Source organism: Otolemur garnettii, unplaced genomic scaffold (assembly GCF_000181295.1).
Source record: "Otolemur garnettii isolate 467f Iridium unplaced genomic scaffold, OtoGar3 scaffold00018, whole genome shotgun sequence".
Taxonomy (NCBI): Eukaryota; Metazoa; Chordata; class Mammalia; order Primates; family Galagidae; genus Otolemur; species Otolemur garnettii.
Window position 1 is genome coordinate 9,675,884 of NW_003852413.1, and position 7,715 is coordinate 9,683,598.

Sequence of the window (7,715 nt, forward strand, 5' to 3'; positions counted from 1 at the left end):
AAAAAAAAAAAAAAAAAGAATGAAAAGAAAAGTGTAGCAATGGGCCCATGCTCATGGAATTCACTGGTCTTACCATGTTTCCTGCCACCCGGAAGCAGTGACTTGATAGAATCATGGAATGCCTTTGAAGACTCAGTTCCAGCACCACCTGGGTGGTAGAACTTTGCTAAGCTGGGGCTAAGTTATCCAGAAGCATTTACAAGCTTTTAATCAATGCCCAATATAAGGTGCTTTATCTCTCATAGCCAGTATCCACTGGGTGAGGAGTCAAGGGGTGGAAATTGGAGTGGTATCACTCACTATTACTCATACTGACCCACTAGCAAATTTTTTGCTTCCTGCTCCCATAACCTTATCATCTGCTGGCTTATAGTTCTTGGTACCAAAGGAAGAAAATATCCACAAGGACGCACACAATGATTTAATTGAATTAAAAGTTAAGAATGCTGCCTGGCAACTTTGGACTCCTTTTGCTTCTAAATCAACAATTCTAGCACAATGATCTAGAGTGATTGATTATGACTGTCAAGAGAAAATTGGAATACTACTCCTCATTGAAAGCAAAGAAGAGTGTGCCTGGAATATAGGACATCTCCCAGGGCATCCCTGAGTATTGCCATGATCATTTCTTATGATTAAGATCAATAGAAATCTACAACAAGCCAATTCAGGCAAGACCACTAATAGCCCAGCTCTTTAAAGAATGAAAATTTCGGTCACCTTACTAGGTAAAGAAACAGAATTAGCTAAAGTGCTTGCTGCAGGCAAAGGGAATACAGAATGTGGTGGCAGAAGAAAAGTTGTTATAAATACTAGCTATGACTGTATGTTCAGTTACAGAAATAAGAACTGAGATTGAGATAATTATTTCTCCTTATTTGTTTATAAATATGTTTGTGTATCTAAAGCTATATCCCTCTACATATACCTATTTATATCGAATAAATTCTTGTTTTATTCCCTATTTTATTCCTTTAACCCATGAGAGAAGAGATGTTGGATTTTGTACCACAGAATTATATATAAGGATTGCTAATTTTATCACGTAGTAATTGAAGTTATAGGATGTCAAGGAGCAAAGTTAACATTCAGAGATTCTTTGCAGGGGGGAGTTAGTGGGTTTCTGGTTATATGCAGGATAGTTGTATCGTGTTAGGCAGAATAATGACCTCATTATTATCTTTATTTAGAGATTAATGTGTTTTAAAGAGATGTACATGGATGCCATGTTAACAAAGGCTAGCATTGTTGATGATTTATTTCATGTGTCAACTTGACTGGGCCACAGGGTGCCCAGATATTTGGTTCAGCATTATTTCTGAATTTGTCAGTGATATATGTTCACCCAAAGTCTTTTTTAATTTAGATATTGTATTTTTTTAATCTCTAGGAATTCCCTTTGGGTTCATTTTATACTTCACATTTCTGCCTCATAATGATCATGCTTCCCTCTATATGCTCTTGAATGTACAGACCATCTTCATGATAGCTGATTTATCACATGCATCGTGATGTATTTCTTCTCTGGCTTGTAGAAATATTATTCTCTGCCATGTGACTCTGGGAATTGTTCTGCCTATTCCTTCCCAATATTTCTTCTCTGTGTCATTGCAGTTTTCTCTCACATATGCATAGACTAGTAATCAGCTAAAGCCTTGAGAGGCCCCCTCTGTAAAACTTTAGTAATTTCACTTTTTCTCTCTCTCTTTCCCCATGCCACCCCCTCCAGCTCCCTTCTCCCTGCAGCCCCCTCAGCTTCCTTCTCTCCACCACCCCCTCCAGCTCCTTTCTCTTCACCACCTCTTCCAGCTCCCTTCTCCCTCTGATTCCTCCACTCAGTGGGGTTATTAACTCTCTGTGGGTTCCTTCTTCCTGCAGTGACGTCTGGAAACTGCCTTCGAGCAGTAATCTGGGGCCATTCCAAGCCTCACTGTGTTTATCCCTCCTCTCCTGGAGACTATGTTGCAGTGAGGCCAGTTGTCTAATGTCTGAAACACTTGTCTCATATGTTTTGTCTGATATTATTCTTTTTCTTTTATTAAATCATAGCTGTATACATTAATGCATTTATGGGGTATTCTTGCTTATTGTGAGAGGTTAAATTCATTCCTTGATATTCTATATTCACTGGAATAGTTTAACAAACTATTTTCAATGTAAACACAAATTATGAGCATTTTCCATGCCATTAAATATTCTTACGATATTGCATGCCTATATGAAATACGATTTTAATCACCACATCTATTTCCATCATACACCTGGTTCAAGTATTTTCCCATTTGGTCTTAGCCTTTGAACTTTAGTTATGGTGCTTTTCCTAGGCAAAAACTTGTATGTAGCTAAATATAGCAACTTTTACTTAATGGTTTCAGAGTTTGCATTTATGATTATAAACGCAAGATAAATATGTGCTTACTCCTTTTATGCCCTCATTTTGTGATTTTATTTTTCTACACTCAACTTGTTATTCTATCTGGGATTTATTTTCATCTTTGCTCTTAGCCATTGCTGTGTATTTTTTTTTCAAAGTGATAAAAAATTAGGACTATAGAAAGAAACATTGAAATAATAAATATCAGATTTGATGCCAATTTTATCCCCCCCCCATTCTGGGACTTCAATAACACTGATTCAGATCATTTCTTCTTATTTCTTAGGTGTCTTTTGTGCTCTTTTGGTGTGTATACTGCATATATATGTATCAATATATGGGGTATCAGTATATCAGTATATGGGGTATAATATATATACACCTATATATATTAAACTTTCTCTCCCTATATATGTGCACATCTCTCTGTACCTCCCTGTCTACACAGAGAGAGAAAAATATCTATATCTATATCTATCTATCTATCTATCTATCTTTATTTCTCTCTATATACATATCTATGTATATATATATAGAGATTTATATCTATACACTCTCTCTTTATATATATATACGTGTGTGTATGTGTGTATGTGTGTTTTCTTTTTCTCTCTGTACATTGACCTGAATATTTTTGCTGATTTGCTTTTTATCTTTCTAGCCTTCAGTTCTCCTGTGTCTCATTGGCTCTTGAACCTATCTATGGAAGTGCATACTTATTGTTGCTTTTTTCTTCCTATAATTCTAGGAAAGCTTAGTTCATTTGTCATACATTTAAGTTCTCCAGTCAAATGCTTTATCTTACAATCTATTTTCTTGACCATGCTGATCACGATTGTTATAAAGCAAGAGTGTGACAACTCAAAAATCTGAATCACCAAAATGCCTCAGATGTGTTTTTTACCTGCCTTATGACTTTTTTTTCTCCTCTTACCATATGGTCATTTGGTCTTATTTACTGGAATTCCTAGTGATTTTGGATTAAATGCTGGACATTTTACATTAAAAACTATAGAGGCTCTAGATTATCTCCTCTAAAGTGGATATGATTTTCTAAGAGCGAGAAAATAGATCTAGAGAGATCCCCTTGATCCAGTTAGGGACTGAGGCTTTATTTCAGGTTTTGTGGTGATTCTGTCTTGGTACCTCTCTTGTAGACATTGTCTTGCAAGATTTCCAACTGAATGCTTATGACCTTGCTGGGGCCCTCCTACTTTGGCTCCACTGAGACTCTGTATTCTGATTTTCAGAGTCCCACATAATCTGGCTCTGCCTACCCCTTTAACAGTATCTTGTGCTGTTTTTCCTTTATTCCTTTGGCTCTAATCTCAACATCCTTTTGAGGTTGGAGATGCAGGTTTATTTTTGTGTTACACTTATTGCCAAAGCTCTCTGCTGACTCCCCATGCTCTTCATCAGAGCGGGATTGTTTACTCATTCAGGTGTCAGGTTAAATACCACATCTGCAGGTTTCTCATTAACCATCTAATTTTCTTCAAAGCAATTTAAATCATGCAATTTTTTTTGTTTTTTGTAGTTTTCTGTATTTTTCCTGAAGTAGAATGTAAACTCCCTGAAAACAGGGACTTTGTCTATGTTGTTTTCTGGTTTATTCCCAGCACTATCGTAGGTGACTCCTGTGGGTTTGAAATGTGACTAGTCCCATCTGACATGTAAGTAGAAAATACACATCAGAGTTTAAAAACTTAATTTGAATACATACAATGTAAAATATAATATTAAATAATTTTATATTGATTCTGTTAAAAAATAATGTTTTAAGTTAAATATTCTGTTAAAATGAATTTCACCTATTTATTTTTTACTATATTTAATGAAGTGAATGCAATTTGAAAATATCTGTGTGGCTCATGTTTATGCTGTATATTTCTGTCTATAAGATAACACCAACTTATGATGATCACTGACTGCCAGAGAAAGAATCAGTCTTTTTATTTACATTTTTCTTTATTTCAGAAAACAGAGAAAATGTAATATGCTTAAAAAAAAATACTTTCCTATTCCAAATTGTTGAACTGTTATAAAAGAAATGATGCCTGTTGAGGCATATAGGTTTGTTTTTTCTACTTTAAGTGGTACTAGACTTCAATGTTTTTGTTTGATGATTTGATTTATTTTCCAATAACTGTTTAGTTTTTTTCCTGTATTTTTTTCTATTTTAGGATATTGATTATTAACCTTCCATGTGCTGTACAGAAGTATTTGTACAACAAATACTCAACTCTCAATAAGAACAAACAACTCAAGCCAGGCGTGGTGGCTCACGCCTGTAATCCCAGCACTTGGGAGGCTGAGGCAGGTGGATTGCCTGAGCTCACAGGTTCGAGACCAGCCTAAGCCAGAGCTAGAACCCATCTTGAAAAACTAGCGAATGTTGTGATGGACGCCTGTAGTCCCAGCTACTCAGGAGGCTGAGGCAAGAGAATTGCTTGAGCCCAAGAGTTTAAGGTTGCTGTGAAGTAAGACTCCACGGCACTCTACCAAGGATGACCAAGTGAGACTCTGCCCAAGAACAAACAACTCATAGGGATGGAATTCTATTAAGAACAAAGGACTTAAAGCATCATGACATTTATTTTGTGTAGTCAGGGATCATTTGATCCTTTATCTTATTAGAACTTGAGGCTCTTCTTTCTAGGCAATATGCTATTGAAGAAGAACCCTAAAAAATTTTCTTGGTCAGGGAGGTTTAACTCTTTTAAAGAACAAGAAGAGTGATTACAGAGGTGAGGACACTCTTAGGTAAGAAAGACTGTCAAAATTCCCTTATTCTTATGAGCCTGTTCCCTTTAAGGAATGGATCTGTTTTTGGATTTTCTTTAGCTAAAAAACTTCTCAGTTGGGTTTTGATAAACCACTATGAAATCACTGATTATTCCAAGCAATTTTCTACTCTGGAAACAAGATTCATGGTGCAGACATTTACAGAAACAGTTACACTTGCAAATATCCATTTGTGTGGACAGATATATACATGAAAATTAAGGTATGTTTTTAGTAGGCAACTTAAATACCTAACAGTTTAGGGAAAGGCAGTGGAACATATGAGCTGTGATTTTATTTTCCTTAAGATTTCTCAGGAAATGGAAAATAATGGCAAATCACACCCATCAAGTTCCAGTAACTCAAAACATTTATTCTCAGCCTACAAGTGACTAAAACAAGACCTTTTATTCTTGGAATGACATTTAGCTGCTCTGTTCTTATAAGAACAGCTAAGCTTTTCCTTCTTATTTTCTCTCTAATGAGAAAGTGGTACCTGGGTTTAGACTAATTTGATTTTGAAGGGCTATTCTGCATGGCTGTAATATGATTTTTTCTACCTAGGGAAAGAATGAGGTTAGAAATAGTCTTAGTCACAAATCATAAAATTCATTTGCTTCTTCATAGATAATTATCACAATGTCTGCTGAACATTTCAAGGCTATAAATATTGTCTAAAGTATTTATTTATGGGAACATTATGTAGGTAAAAATGGGGCTTAGGGATTGGGTAAGAAAATATTTTTCCACTATTTTAGGGTTCTAGTTTGCCCCACAAAATGAAATTAGGAAGACTGTAAAAACAACATCTATTTAAAAGCACCGTCCAATTTTAATCTTTAAGAGAGGGCTCAGATTTTGATTATGGCAAGGGTTGGGCCAGTTCTAATTTCAATTGGGAAAATACAACCCAATTAGAAAAAGTCTCAAAGGAAGGTGTGAAATAATTGGAAGTTTGAGACAGCAAATCAAATCCAGGAGGCTGTGTAAGGAGTTAGTTTTTAGCAAGACCACAAATTATCAAGGAATCAAAATATCAGTTCAGGGCCCTAAAATTCTGCTTAAGATGAAAATAACTTGAAAGCAAAGCCTATAGAACAAGAAGAAAATTTGTAACTTGAAAACCAATTGCCTTTAATTCATGGGTTAGATGGCCGGCTGGCCAATGTCTGTATTTACCAAACATATTTCTACTTTCCCACAAGAAGCAAAACCCTCTCTCTTTGAGATTACCTCTTTAAGCTATCTAGATTAAATATGGCAATAATTGCTACTTTTATGTTAAATAGATAGTGTTTCTGAGCAAAGACATAGGTTCTTAAGTCTAGCCTATATAGTTCAATGTTCTGGGTTATTATTTTTAGCAATTTATACCACAAATATCTCTCTTTTCAGAATTTACAGAGATAACTGAAAATTTTTTTGTTATTATTTTGAACATGCCATGAACAATGACTCATTTCTTTAGTGAACATAGACAACCTTCTTCAAATTCACCTTTTAAAAAGATCACTAAATTCTTGCTTATAGATTATCCTCCATGAAAGTTCTGTAAAGTTTGGCACAGACAGTGTTCCAAGAAACACTTTTTCCTCAACCTCTCAGCACACTTTATCTGCAGGGAATGTATTTAGTTGCAAATAACAGCAAACCCTACTCAGTATGGCTTTGTTCCCTTCTCACATCACACAAAGACAGGGTTGACTCAGCAGCTCAACACAAAGCACTAAAACCTCACTCTCTTTCTCTCTCTGCTCTACCATACTGAAATATCCTTCTTTTTGCCTCTGAGTCATAACATGGGTTCTGAAATTACTTCATTCCTTAGTGAAAAGGAAAAAAGACCAGTGTATCAGCCTCATTTATTAGTTCATCCTGAACCTTCCCAGTAAGTTCCCTTCCAATAGTTGCCTTATGTCTCTTTGAGCACATTGGGTCACAAGGCCACACAGATACATAGGAGGTAGTGAATTAGGACCAAGATTTAAGAACCAGCTTAAAAACAAACATACCTGGTTATTCGCCATCCCAAATGAAATCAGGGCATGTTAGCAAGGGAGAAGGGACCCGTGAATAACAGAGGGCCATTCACAAGCATATTTGCAATTTCATTGCAAAATTGACATATCAATATGTTGGTAAAATGATATCTTAAGTTGTTGAAGAATTAAAATAGATAAAGAAGAAAAAAATCTTTAAAGTAAGATTTCCAACTCTCAGTTCTTCTATCATGTATATCCCTCTAACATTTAGACATTTGGTAAAATCCGATAGATTACATGTAGGATGGCTTTCTGCATAATCTGCTAAATTTCTCTTAACCAGGAGTACATTGGGGAGGAACCTGTGAAATAATCCCATCTCTTCTAGCCCCTGCTTCAGGCTACCCCTCTTGCTGTTTCCATGCTTAGAAACTGTAATGTAGACAGTAATAATGTTTTTTCCCCCAATAATTGAAAACCCAATAGGACTATGCCTGGGTCTCATGATCATAGAACCAGCCTTCCACAAACCCAATAGGACTATGCCTGGGTCTCATGGTCATAGAACCAGCCTT